The sequence below is a fragment of the Monodelphis domestica genome, chromosome 5 (assembly GCF_027887165.1).
Source record: "Monodelphis domestica isolate mMonDom1 chromosome 5, mMonDom1.pri, whole genome shotgun sequence".
NCBI lineage: Eukaryota > Metazoa > Chordata > Mammalia > Didelphimorphia > Didelphidae > Monodelphis > Monodelphis domestica.
Window position 1 is genome coordinate 37246203 of NC_077231.1, and position 12958 is coordinate 37259160.

Below are 12958 nucleotides of genomic sequence, written 5' to 3' on the forward strand. Positions count from 1 at the left end.
TTTCTCAATTCTCATTCATTTTGACTTCTGCAACCTTTGAACCTGTTGATTACCTTCTTGAGTTCTTTTCTCTTTTTTCTTGACTTTGCTTTCTCCTGGTTCTTCTCCTACTTATTTTACTATTCCTTCTCAGATTTCCTTTAGCTGGATCTTCATCCAGGTGGCACCTAATAGTAGATGGTTTCCCCAATGCTCTGCTTGAACCCTTTTCTCTCCCTCCCCAATATTGTTTAATTTGATGATTTCGTCAGCTTCCATGGAGTCAATTGAATATCTATGCAGATGGTTCTCAGACCTATTTATCTAGTTCTAACTTCTCTCCTGGGACTAGATTCAGGAAGATCTGATTTCAAATCTGGCCTTAGACACTTACTAACTCTGTGACTCTGAATGAGTCATTTAACCCATTTGCCATGATCCATTGGAGGAGAAGGAAATGGCAAACCACTCCAGTTTCTTTGCAGAGAGTGGATAGTATGGTCTGACCTATGGGGTCACAAAGAGCTGGGTATGCCTGAATGACTGGATAATAACAGCCTCTCTCCTGACCTCCAGTCTCACATATCCAATTACCTATTGGACTTCTCAAATTAGATGTCATAGATGTCTCAAATTCAACAAAGTCAAAACTGGATTCATTCTCTTGTCCTCCTTCCTCCCCTCCTCCCCCAATCTTTCTCTCTTCCTAAGATCTCTATAACTTTTCAGGGCAAAATCCTTCCAGTGATCTAGGGTTTAAATATAGTCATTGCCCTTGATTCCTCAAACCAGTTTTGAAGCCCTGTTGATTCTATTTTTTCCCCTGTTTCTCCTCTCCCCTTTCTCTCCTCTGCCACTGCTACCACTATGGTCCACACTCATTTCCTGATGGCTATACTATTGCAGTAGCCTGATGGTTAATCTTCCTATGTTAAGTCTCTCCCAACTCTGGTCTATTTTCCACTCAGCTATCAAAGTAAGCTTTCTAAAATACAGGTGTAGCCATTTCATCTCCCCATTTCATAAGCTCTTGTGGCTGCCTATCATCTCCAGGATCAAATATCACTGGCATCTAAAGTTCATAACCAGGCCACTTCCTCCCTAGCCAGTCTTCTTACAGCTTACTCCCTTCCACATACTCTGTGACTTAGTGACACTGGCCTCTTTGCTATTCTTCAAACAAGACACTTCATCCATCAGCTTAGCTCTTAACTCCCCCCCCCCCCAATCTGACACCCATGCCTGGAACTCTCTTCCTTCTCACCTAGTTTCCTGACTTCTTGACTTTCTTCAAGACTTGTCTAAAATCTTACTTTCTGCAAGAAACCGTTTCTGATTGCTCTTTTAAAAACCCAATACACTCTTACCTTCTGTCTTAGAATCAATAGCAAATATCAGTTCCAAGGCAGAAGAGCAGTAAGGACTAGGCAACTGGGGATAAGTTACTTGCTCAGGGTCACATAGCCAGGAAGTATCTGAGACCAGATTTGAAGCCAGAACCTCCAATCTGGCTCTCTTTCCACTGAGTCACCTAGCTGCCCCTCTGATTCCTTTTAATGCTAGTGTCTTCCCTCTGTTGACCATCTCTAATTTATCCCATTTATACTTTGTTTGCATATAGTTGTTTGCATGCTATTTCCCCATAAGATTATGAGTTCCTTGAGATCAGGAATTATGGGGTGGGGGTTTGTTTTTGGTTTTGCATTTCTCATCATCTCAATCTCTTAGCACATTGCCTGATACATGGTAGGCACTTAAATGTTTGTTGACATGACATGAATTGGAGTCCCATGTAGTAGTCTCGTGACCAAAAGGCAAAATTTCAAAAATAGAAGAAGCTTACCTTTAACTTAAATGAACAAAAAATTATCAAATGCCTATTGTAGCAGGGTGTTGGTTAGGGAATTTGAATCAAGTGAATTCTCTCCATTCTCCTTGATAAAACTGAAGGGAAGACACCTTTGTCAGAAAGGGGACCCTCTTTGGCTCCATTTTGAGGGACATAAATCCTAGCAACTCCTGATTGGTCCCCATGCAGGAAAGATTTTCCTGAAAGATAGTGGCTAAGAAGCAAAGAGAAAGAACCCTAGTTGGATTATAGAAGCCATGGAAACCCAATATCTTTTGGATGCATCTCTTTTGGGATCCCTTCTATCATTTCCCTTTAGACTTCCAGCAAGAGGTCAGTGTCAGGGAGGGGATAGAGGATGTCTCTTCCCTGTAATAAGGAGGGTTTTAGGGAAATTAAACAGAAGGGATCACTAACAACAACAACAACAACAAATATATATGGTTTGTTAGCTAAATGGACAAGGGATGAAGGGAATCAGGAATTAACTTACTTATTAATCCCCCAAAGATATTAACCCCTTATCTTTCTAATTATCCTAAAATAACTAATAAAATGGATAATTAAGGTTAGAGAGGGGTTTGTAGGGGCAAAGACAACTGGGCCCAAAGATATTTTCACAAGTGTCCTATTTGGTACAGCCAGCAGTCTAGAGGGATGTCAGCAAATTCTAGTAGAAATCCACTTTCTATGTAGTTTTAGCAGCTGGAAGCAGGCAGGAATATCCAGACAGCCAAAAGAAAGTAACTTCAGTTTCCGGGCCTACCCCAGAAACCTATACAGGTATTCCTCTGGTCTATCTTGAGAGCAGGAGAGATGCAGCTTCTCCCTTCAATGGAGTCCAGCTAAAACTGACACCAACTGACACAAACTGTTTTTTTCAATAACAACCTCTGTGTCCAGTTTCTGCTCCTGGGAGAATTCTAAGTGGAATGTTGGCCCTGCAACCTCTCATGCATCCAGTTTTGTAAAATCCCTTTATTATAGTCCCCCCTTTGCACAAAGCCAAAATTGTGTTGAAAACATTATTTTGGCATTTGTGCACTTATCATACTTATAATTTCTTAAACTAAAATTTCTACCCACAATAATAAACAACCTACACTCAACTATCTTATCCTATCTAATACTATCCTATTCTAGGAATTTAATCAAGGAATGGAAAAAAGGGAAGTCTACAATGAACAATTACAAAGTTCAAAATACTGACAAACATATGCAAAAGCAAAACAAGCAAATAACATCAAAATCAAAATGCAAATACAAATACATGCAAAACATTAAAATAAAAATACTACTCTTATCAACTAATACAGAAAATTCTACTACTATTGCAATGTATAAACATCAAACTTAGAGAAAAATTTTTGCAAAATACAATAAACACAACATTGCATAAGTTTTACAAAAAAAATTAAACCAAACCATCAAACTCACTTATGCAAAATACATTTAACAATAGATAAAATTAAACATAAGTGATCTATTTACATAAAATTTACATATATACACACAACACACTATATATGTATGCTATACATATACAAATATATACACTTCGTATTTACACATGTGTTACATATATACATATACCTGCACTATAATACAATTAATTTTACAATCCTATTATATATACAATTAACATATATTTACATATGTATTTATATTTTGTGTGATATGTGATGTTTTATGTCATATGTGCTATGTAATGTATGTTGCAATGTATTTTGTAATGTAGTTCAATATCTTACCTTATCTTATCAATCTTAAACTCTAATCTTATCTAACTAAAGCCCTATCTTAATAAAATCTTCTGTTTACCTATATTCCTATACTAAACTAAGTAGCTAACTATTTTTGTTAGTAACTTACTACTTTATATCTAATTATAACATTGTTAGTGTCTTAGTTATGCATTGTTTCACTTATTCAACTAGTGAGTCAATGTAACCTAACCACATTTATGTTTTTGTGTATATGTGTTGTTATGTTGTTATTAATGTTATGTTATATTGCTTTGTTAGTGTCATGTCAGTGTTGCTGTTGTGTTAGTGTTGTGTTAGTGTTGCATGCAATATACTTACCAAAACTTCAGATTATTCCTTTTCTTCTCAACTTGTTTGAAGAATTCTTCCTCTCCAAATCCATGATAGTAAAATGTATTTATGAATGCATGTGAATTTATGTTATGTTGTGTTGTTTTATATTATATTATCCTAATTCCTTAAAGCCATTAATCCATTAAGCACTTGATCCTCTTCATTGAAAATTCTCTTCAAAGTCTTTATCTGCTTAATATTTCTAAGCCTTTCAGTCTTTTGCAATGTCCATCAATTTTTTGAATCCTCCTCTTCCTCTACACTGTCTTCTTCCATTGGAATGGTCCTCTCCTTACTGATCTTTTTGACTGCAGACTTTATTTCACTGATGAATCTCAGCTTTCCACAATCTCTTCTTCATTTTCTTCTTCAACAATTTGTACATTTTCATTATTAATTCCACGAGCTAATTTAATATGTGAACAATGAATGATACCATGAATCTCTACCTAATACTTTCATTGAAGATGGTGAAATTAATACAATTGCATAAGGACCTATCCTACTTCCTTGTTTGCTGATGTTTTAGCAAAATTTTTTATATCTACCATATCACCTGGTTGAAAATTATGAAGAGAATAATCCAATGGACCAGATTGGATCAATACTCTCATATCATGCAGTTCTCTAAGCCATTGTTGTAATGCACTTAAATATGAAGCAAGTTGACAATCTCCTCCTAGGAGAGATGTATAGACTGTCTTACAAGTTTTTGCCTGCAATGGAACATGTCCAAAGAGCATTTCATAAGATGATATATGTAAATCTGCTCTTGATCTTTACGTAGGTAAAACAAAGCTATGGGAAGAATATGTGTCTATTTTAGATGAGTTTCAGGACAAATTTTCCCCACCATAGTCTTGAGTTCCCTATTCACACACTCCACTTGACCTGAACTTTGTGGGTGATAAGAAACATGATATTTAGTTGTTATTCCTAGATTCTCATAGATTCTTTTCAGGATATCTTGTGTGGAATGAGATTCTTTATCAGAATCTATGGTTAGAGGTACACCAAATCTAGGAACAATTTCCTTAAGCAACATTTTTATCACAAAATTAGCTGTATTTGTATTTTATGGGAAAGCTTCAGGTCATTTGGTCAATCTGACAACAATTGCCAGACAAAACTTGTATCTTTCAGCTTTTGGCATGCTGATGTAATCAATTTGCAAACTCTTGAATGGACAATATGCTAAAGGTCACTCAAACCTTTGTTTCTGAATGTACTTTGATTGAATTTTTGGCAAACAGAACAACTTGTATCTTATTTGCAACCGTACTTATTCCTGGTGCTATCCATTGCCTTTTTAAAGAGTCTACTATAGCTTGAGTACCAAAATGACCTTTTGTGTGAATGGCTTGACACAAATAGGTATATAAATCTTTTGGTAACAGTGGTTTTCCAATTTCTGCAGCCCATATTCCATTTTCTTTCCTCACTCCAAATTTCTCCTTCCACTTCTGAATTTCTGAGTCTACGTAAGTTCTTTTCAAGTCATCAAGCTGAATACTTGACAAATTCATTACATACACTGGAGCATTCCTGGCTGTAAATTTTGCAGTGATATCAGCTCTATGATTTCCTTTAGAGCCTGAATCTCTACCACAAATATGACTTATACAATGGATCACCACTAGCTGTTTAGGTTTTGGGATAGCATCCAACAACCCAGTTATTATTTCTGCATGAGCAATTGGTTTTCCCAATGCAGTAATAAAACCTCATTGTTTCCAGATGTTCCCTGTAGCATGAAATACAGAAAATAAATGATGTGAATCTGTAAAAATATTTGCACTTTTATGTTCTAAATCTCTTATAATCAGAGAGATGCAAATCAAAACAACTCTGAAGTACCACCTCACACTTAGCAGATTGGCTAACACGACAGTAGCAGAAAGTAATGAATGCTGGAGGGGATGTGGCAAAGTTGGGATATTAATTCATTGCTGGTGGAGTTGTGAATTGATTTAGCCATTCTGGGGGGCAATTTGGAACTATGCCCAAAGGGCACTAAAAGACTGTCTGCCCTTTGATCCAGTTATAGTACTGCTGGGTTTGTACCCCAAAGAGATAATAAGGAAAAATACATGTACAAGAATATTCATAGCTGCACTCTTTGTGGTGGCAAAAAATTGGAAAATGAGGGGATGCCCTTCAATTGGGGAATGGCTGAACAATTTGTGGTATGTGTTGGTGATGGAATACTACTGTGCCCAAAGGAATAATGAACTGGAGGAATTCCATGGGAACTGGAATGACCTCCAGGAATTGATGCAGAGAGAGAGGAGCAGAACCAGGAGAACATTGTACACAGAGACTGATATGCTGCGGTACAATAGAATGTAATGGACTTCTCCGTTAGTGGCAATGCAGTGTTCCTGAACAATTTGGAGGGATCTATGAGAAAGAACACTATTCACATTCAGAGGAAAAACTGTGGGAGTAGAAACACAGAAGAAAAAGAACTGCTTGATTACATGGGTTGAGGGGATATGGTTGGGGATGTAGACTTTAAATGAACATCCTAATGCAAACACCAACAACATGGAAATGGGTTCTGATCAAGGACACATGTAATACCCAGTGGAATTGCACGTAGGCTATGAGAAGGGTGGGGGAAGTGGAGGGAGGAATAGAATATGATTTTTCTAACCAAGGAATAATGTTTGAAATTTACCAAATAAAATAAAAAATATATATATTTGCATGTTTACCATCAGCTTGAAGACATGCTTGCTTCAAAGCTACTACCTCTGCCCCTTGAGCACTAAGACCACTAGGTAATGAGGCATACCACAGTGTCTCAAATTTTGTGACCACTGAAGCACTTGTACATCAAATTCCATCACACATGTATGAAGTATGGTGCAAGCACAGTAACATTAGTACAAAGCTCAGTCATTTCCTATCTATCCAAATTTACATTTGCTTGAATTGCATGATATTCCCAGGATTTCACATCTTAAACAACATCGTCAGCTCTTTCACTACTCTCATTGGTCCTCATAATCTCTACCTTGGTATCATTGTTCTCATTCACAATCACATTATCATTATTCAATTTATATTCTTCACTATTTTCCATTATTTCCCAATCATTGGAATTTCCACTAATTTTACATTACAATTTTCTTTTTCCTCACAATTATTAACACTAATTACATTATCCTTTATTTCAATCACATAATTTATAACTTCATTAACCTTATCACCATCACCATTTCCCCTTGATTATTCAAATACAGAAGAACTCTGGGTACACCTTCATAACGAACATCCCCTTCTGTTCTGATCACTCTTAACTACTTTTCTGTATTTGGGTCTTGCTCCAGATTTAACCCATTCCTGCATAGTGTTTAAATCTGGTGCTTGAGCCCCTGACAGCAAGCATTTTGGCAAGTGTTAACATTTCTCCTTAAATAATTATTGTTCCAATTATTATTATTATTCCAATTATTCTGTCTATTGTACCCTCTATTTTTATTTAATTGCCTGGAAAATTGCCCTCTACCTACAGTCCCTGACAAAATGTTCAACATGATTACACAAGAAATACCTCTGGGGTCCAGATCTCCTTTCCCTAAGCTTGTATTGATGGCTCAGTTGCACAGATCTTAGAACTGCCACAGCTGTCACTTCCTTTATTTTGCTGTCCCTAGCTTTCTTTTCTACATTCCCTCAATTTCTTTTTTAAATCTTCTATTACAGTATCCTTTTCATATTTATTCATTCATTCATATTTATCCTCATTATCAATACACAATATACAAATATGTTGCCTTTCTTCTCAATTCCTCTAGTCCTATTTCTTCCCAAGAATGATTTAATTTTAGGGATTGAATTTCTCACAAATATTCTCTTAATATGAGCAATTGTTCCTTCTTCTAAAACATCCATGTTTAATAAAATTTCTGCAGCTTCTATAATTCTCTCCAAATAATTTGCAGGTGTTTCATTTATTATTCATTATATTCTCAAATTTAGACCAAGCATTAGGTCTTTTTGTGTGTCTCTTCATGACATCCATAATTGACTTCCTGGCCTCTTTCATCAATTCATAATCAGCTTTATTATTCATATCCAAACCTTGGAATGTTTCTGGCCATGGGGTCAATAATGGATCTTTTTTTGTCTCATCAACAAACTTATTTCTTTCTCTTTTTGTTAATAATTCTCTCATCAATAAATAGAAATCGCCATAATCAGGGTCAAAGATGTTTATAGCACTTTGAAATTCCTTTACAACCTTAGTAGGTTCTTCTGTAAATGATGGAGTCCTATGTTTAATTGATTCCAAATTCTCTGGTGCAAACAATTTGTGTGTTTTACTTTGTATATCTCATCATCAGTTACAACAGGAATATTCCTTAATGGAAACAAGGATGCCTGATTTTTATTGCATTCTACCTCTTCCCATTGTAATCTAGTTAAACTCTTGATTTTCCCATCATTATCCTTTAAATCATTTCCAAAATCATTTGTTAGAATCATTCTTTCTTTCATGCATGATTCCATTGCCTCTATCTTGTCCTTCATAATTATAATCCCTTTACTACATCCCCCAACCCTAATGACATTTGCCTAAGCTAGCCTTAAGGCAGCACCTTACATCCCAGGTGCCTTTTTTTCTGCCTTTCCATTTCATTCCCTAAGTAAAAGCCAGGAATAATGGAACCTGAAGGTGGACATTTCTAGTTTTGTTCATCACTAGATGTTAAGCTTGTGTGCCAACTGCTCAGAAGGAGATGAAAGTATGGTGGCATGCTTTTTGGATCATGAAGCTGAAGGACTAAGGAAAAGCATTTGTAGCTGGCCAGGAGATCTGTATCTTGTAAGTCGCTCACCAGAGGGAGTATAATGAGTGTAATGTGCTATTTCAGATGTTTTGTTTCTCTATGTTAATGCTCTCTTGTACATCTTTTGTGTCTTAAGCATATTCTGTGGTAGAGGAATAAAGAGCTATTCTATATCTTGTTTACCCACAATGTATATTGAGTACCTTTCCTAGAAGGTTCTCTGTTACCCCCATTTTGAGGAGATCCTAGGCATGAATCATACCTCAATTTTGTTTCTCTGGGGTTTTACTCTGGGGTGAGGGAAAAGCTAGAGTGCCACTTTGCACCCTTTGGAGTCAGACCTCTCATTCTCAGATAAATCCTGGTTCATTTGAGACCCTTTGTGGGAATGGGCTGTCCTGATCCATCAGGTACACTTCTGTATGAAAAGAATTGTGCTAGGAACAGCTGAGAATATAAATACAGAAATCCTAATGGTCCCTACCTTCGATGAAGTTACATACTTCTGGAGTACAAATAAATATAATACAAGGAACAGTGTGACTTTGTTCAGTTGGGTCTGACTCTTCCTGACTCCGTTTGGGGTTTTCTTAGTATAGATCCTGGAATGGTTTGTGAGGAAACTGAAGCAAACAGGGTAAGAGATTTGCCCAGGGTCACACAGCTAGCAAGTAAGTGCCTAAGGCCTGATTTGGACTCAAGAAGAGGGATCTTCATGCTTCTAGGCCCTGTGCACTATTGTAATAGTAAAAGGATAAACTGTAAGGGAACTGACAAGGTGGATGAAGACTGTATCCAACTTCCCTTACTTTTTAAACTATTACTCTAGTAATCTGACTGTGTTTGAACTGAACAGGGTTATATAACAGGTTCACCCTGGTTAAAAAACAAAACAAAACTCCTTGGAGGCAGATTACAAAAACAAGCCTTATTTATTATATTAAGGCTTTAAAAGAAAGAAAGGATAGTAATAAGGGTTTCAAAATAGGGGTTCCCTAATTCTGCCAGGGGTACTAAGCTTTTCCCACTCTCCTCTAGTCCTCAAGGTCTTGCTTCATGCCTTGAGTAAACTCAAAACCTTCCTATTTTTCCTTATTCTGTCTCAAAATTCCCAACTATCTGATCTCACCTACTTCTAATATCCTTATCAATTAACTTGTATATTGCCTCCAAGGTGGGCCTTGGTGAGGCTAAAAATGGCTTCTGGCCAACTTGGGCCAAGAGTCTGTCTTCACATGGTGAGGATCACAAAGACCAGGAAAGAAAGATCTTCTTTGCTTCTTTCTCAGTTGGTAATATCTCACAGTCACAGTCACACAGTCACTAAATGTTGAGATTGGTATTCCCAAACTGACACAGAAAATGCCATGAGCTCCAGAGAAAAAATAAGCTCCAGTAGGTCAGAACCCTCAGGAAAGGCAGTTGACTCAAAAAACAAAAACAAAAACAAAAACCAACTCTCAGCATTCCACAGAACTTTGCCTTGCTACCCCCACTGCCTGCAAGTTCCAAGGGAAGAGGCAGCTTTGCAGGACTTAACATTTTGAACAAAAACCTAAAATCTTATATTAGTAATCCCCACTTTGAACTATCAACATGAATTTAGAAACCCCACACTTGTGGCCTAGTGGGATGTGGAAACCCAAGGTTTCGGCCTTGTCTCATGAGAGTTCCTCCCTGAGGGAAAGTCCTACTTCACTGCCTCTTAGACTAACAATAGACTTTAAGATGTCAAATGACTCTCCTTGTCTCCAGAAGCCTCTCCCAGTATATCACACCCTCCTTCCATCTGGACCTTCAGCTTGGGAGACTGATGCACTACCTACTGCACCAAATCTTAAAGTCTATTGTTAGTCTAAGAGGCAGTGAAGTAGGACTTTCTCTCAGGGAGGAACTCTCATGTGACAAGGCCAAAATCTGGGGTTTCCAGATCCCACTAGGCCACAAGTGTGGGGTTTCTAGATTCCATGTTGATAGAACCATTGGGGAAAAGGAATTTTCCCCCATTGGACTGCAGCTAACTATATAATTTTAAAACTATTCCTAAGCTTATTATTTTATTCTCTCCCCAAAAACCAATCAATCTTATCCTATTGCTATACTATACCTTATCTACACTACTAGGGATATAATTCAGGTAAAAGAGAACTTCATAAAACAGAAAAAGAAATTAAAGTAAACATATTTGTACACATGCTAGTGCAAAGCATTATGATTACAGAAATACAAAATGCAAATTTTTGAAAAATTAAATATAGTTACAGAAAACAAATTTAGCCTGCTTTTACAGAAAACAGAGCCTCTCTAAGATAGTAACTATGCAAAACTCATACAAAACAAACTGTATCTTATAAATCCTATTGGAACAATTCAAACCAAACTTTTTAACTATGCTAAAACTGTATCTTATCACTAATATAAGAAACCAAAAACTAACTACATGAAACTCAAAATTAACTTGCTATGCTAAGAAAACCAAAACCTTGCAACACTCTAAATATACACACATATACAGATATACACAGATCTGTACAAATTTACACTATTTATATGCTATATATATATATATATTATGCATATAATATTTAAAAATTATGTATAGCTTTTCACACTATTTATAGTATATATACAACTATTTATGTCATGTATGAGGAAGATAAACTTTCCCCTTAAAATAATCACAGAAAACCTTAAAGGTTTACTCTTTAAAACATTTCAATGTCCCTGATGTTATCTCATAGAAATACTTGACACATTCTTCTGAGATTAGACCTTATGATCATTAATATATACAGTCATTTCATATTCCCATTCCAAGGAGATTTATTTGTATTCATTTATTGCTATGAATATATTACCTGGACATAATGTTGCAAACATTGTAGTAAATGTATCCTGTATGTGCATATTGTTTGGAACTGAATACTTAACAAATCTTCAAAGTAACCTCTTCATTCTTCCTCTATCTTCTGCCTTCATTCTCCCTCGGTGCTGTTAATATGTAGTGTTGTATGCAACTATAGTGAAACTGTGTAATGTTAGAATGGTGTAAAAAGTGTTACAGTTTGTGTCCATAACCAGTCTGTCTTCCTCTTCTCTGTGTTGATATCTTCTGCAATGTCTTTGTTGTTACCATGAAACTGTCCTTTCCAATGTCATCTTCTCTGTGTCTTGTATGCTGCCTTCTCCTTTGCCTTGATCTTCCTCTTTCTCTCCTCATTCCTTTTCCTCTTGAATAATTTCTTCACCTGAAGCTGTGTTGATTGTAGTCAGGTTATCTGGTACATTCTCTTCTGCTGCTGCTTTTTTAACATATAAGCCATGCAGCCAGGAGTCTTTCTCTTGAACTCTAATAGCTGATGGTATTATTAAAATTATGTTATAAAGCCCTAACCATGCTGGTTGTGTCACATTATTCCTATTAAAGTTCTTGATACAAACTGAATTCCCTGGCTTTGTATTGTGAAGCAAAAAATCTAAAGGACTTCCCTGAGTCAGTAGCCCCATTTCTTGCAATTCTGTGACTCTGTGTTGAAGTTCCTTTATGTATTCAGCAAGTTTTAGATCTCCCCCAAGCATAAATACATAAGGTTGTTTAAAAGTCTGTGCCTGCATAGTGCGTGTCCCAAGAACATTTCAGATGGTGAGATGTGGAGATAGGGGCAAGATTTCTGGCCATTTCAAATGGGTTTCTGTGCATAACTTCCCCACCATACTTTTGATCTCACAGTTTAATCTTTCTACCTGACCAGAGCTTTGTGGGTGATATATGATGTGAAACTTTGGCATAATCTCAAGAGTCTCATAAACCTGTTTTACAATGGAATTTGTGAAATGGCTCCCTTTGTCTGAATCCACCCTCAATGGAATACCAAATCTTGGAATGATCTCTCTCAATAAGATTTTAGATACAAAGCTTGCTGTGTTCTTGCTAGAGGGAAAAACATCAGGCCATCTAATTAGCTGGTCCATTATCACTAAGCAAAATTTAAATTCCCTGCTTTGGGCATGTTGATATAGTCTATTTGCAGGTGTTCAAATGGTATGAATGCTATTGGATGAGCCCCCAAATCTTTCTGTTTAAAAACACCCTGATTGAATTGTTTACATATAGGGCAAGCTGAGCATACTCTATTGGCCATGGTGGTAATCCTAGGAACTATCTAAGTTCTTTTGACAGTATCATTTATTGCGTGTGTCCCATAATGACCCTTAGTATGTATAGCCTGATA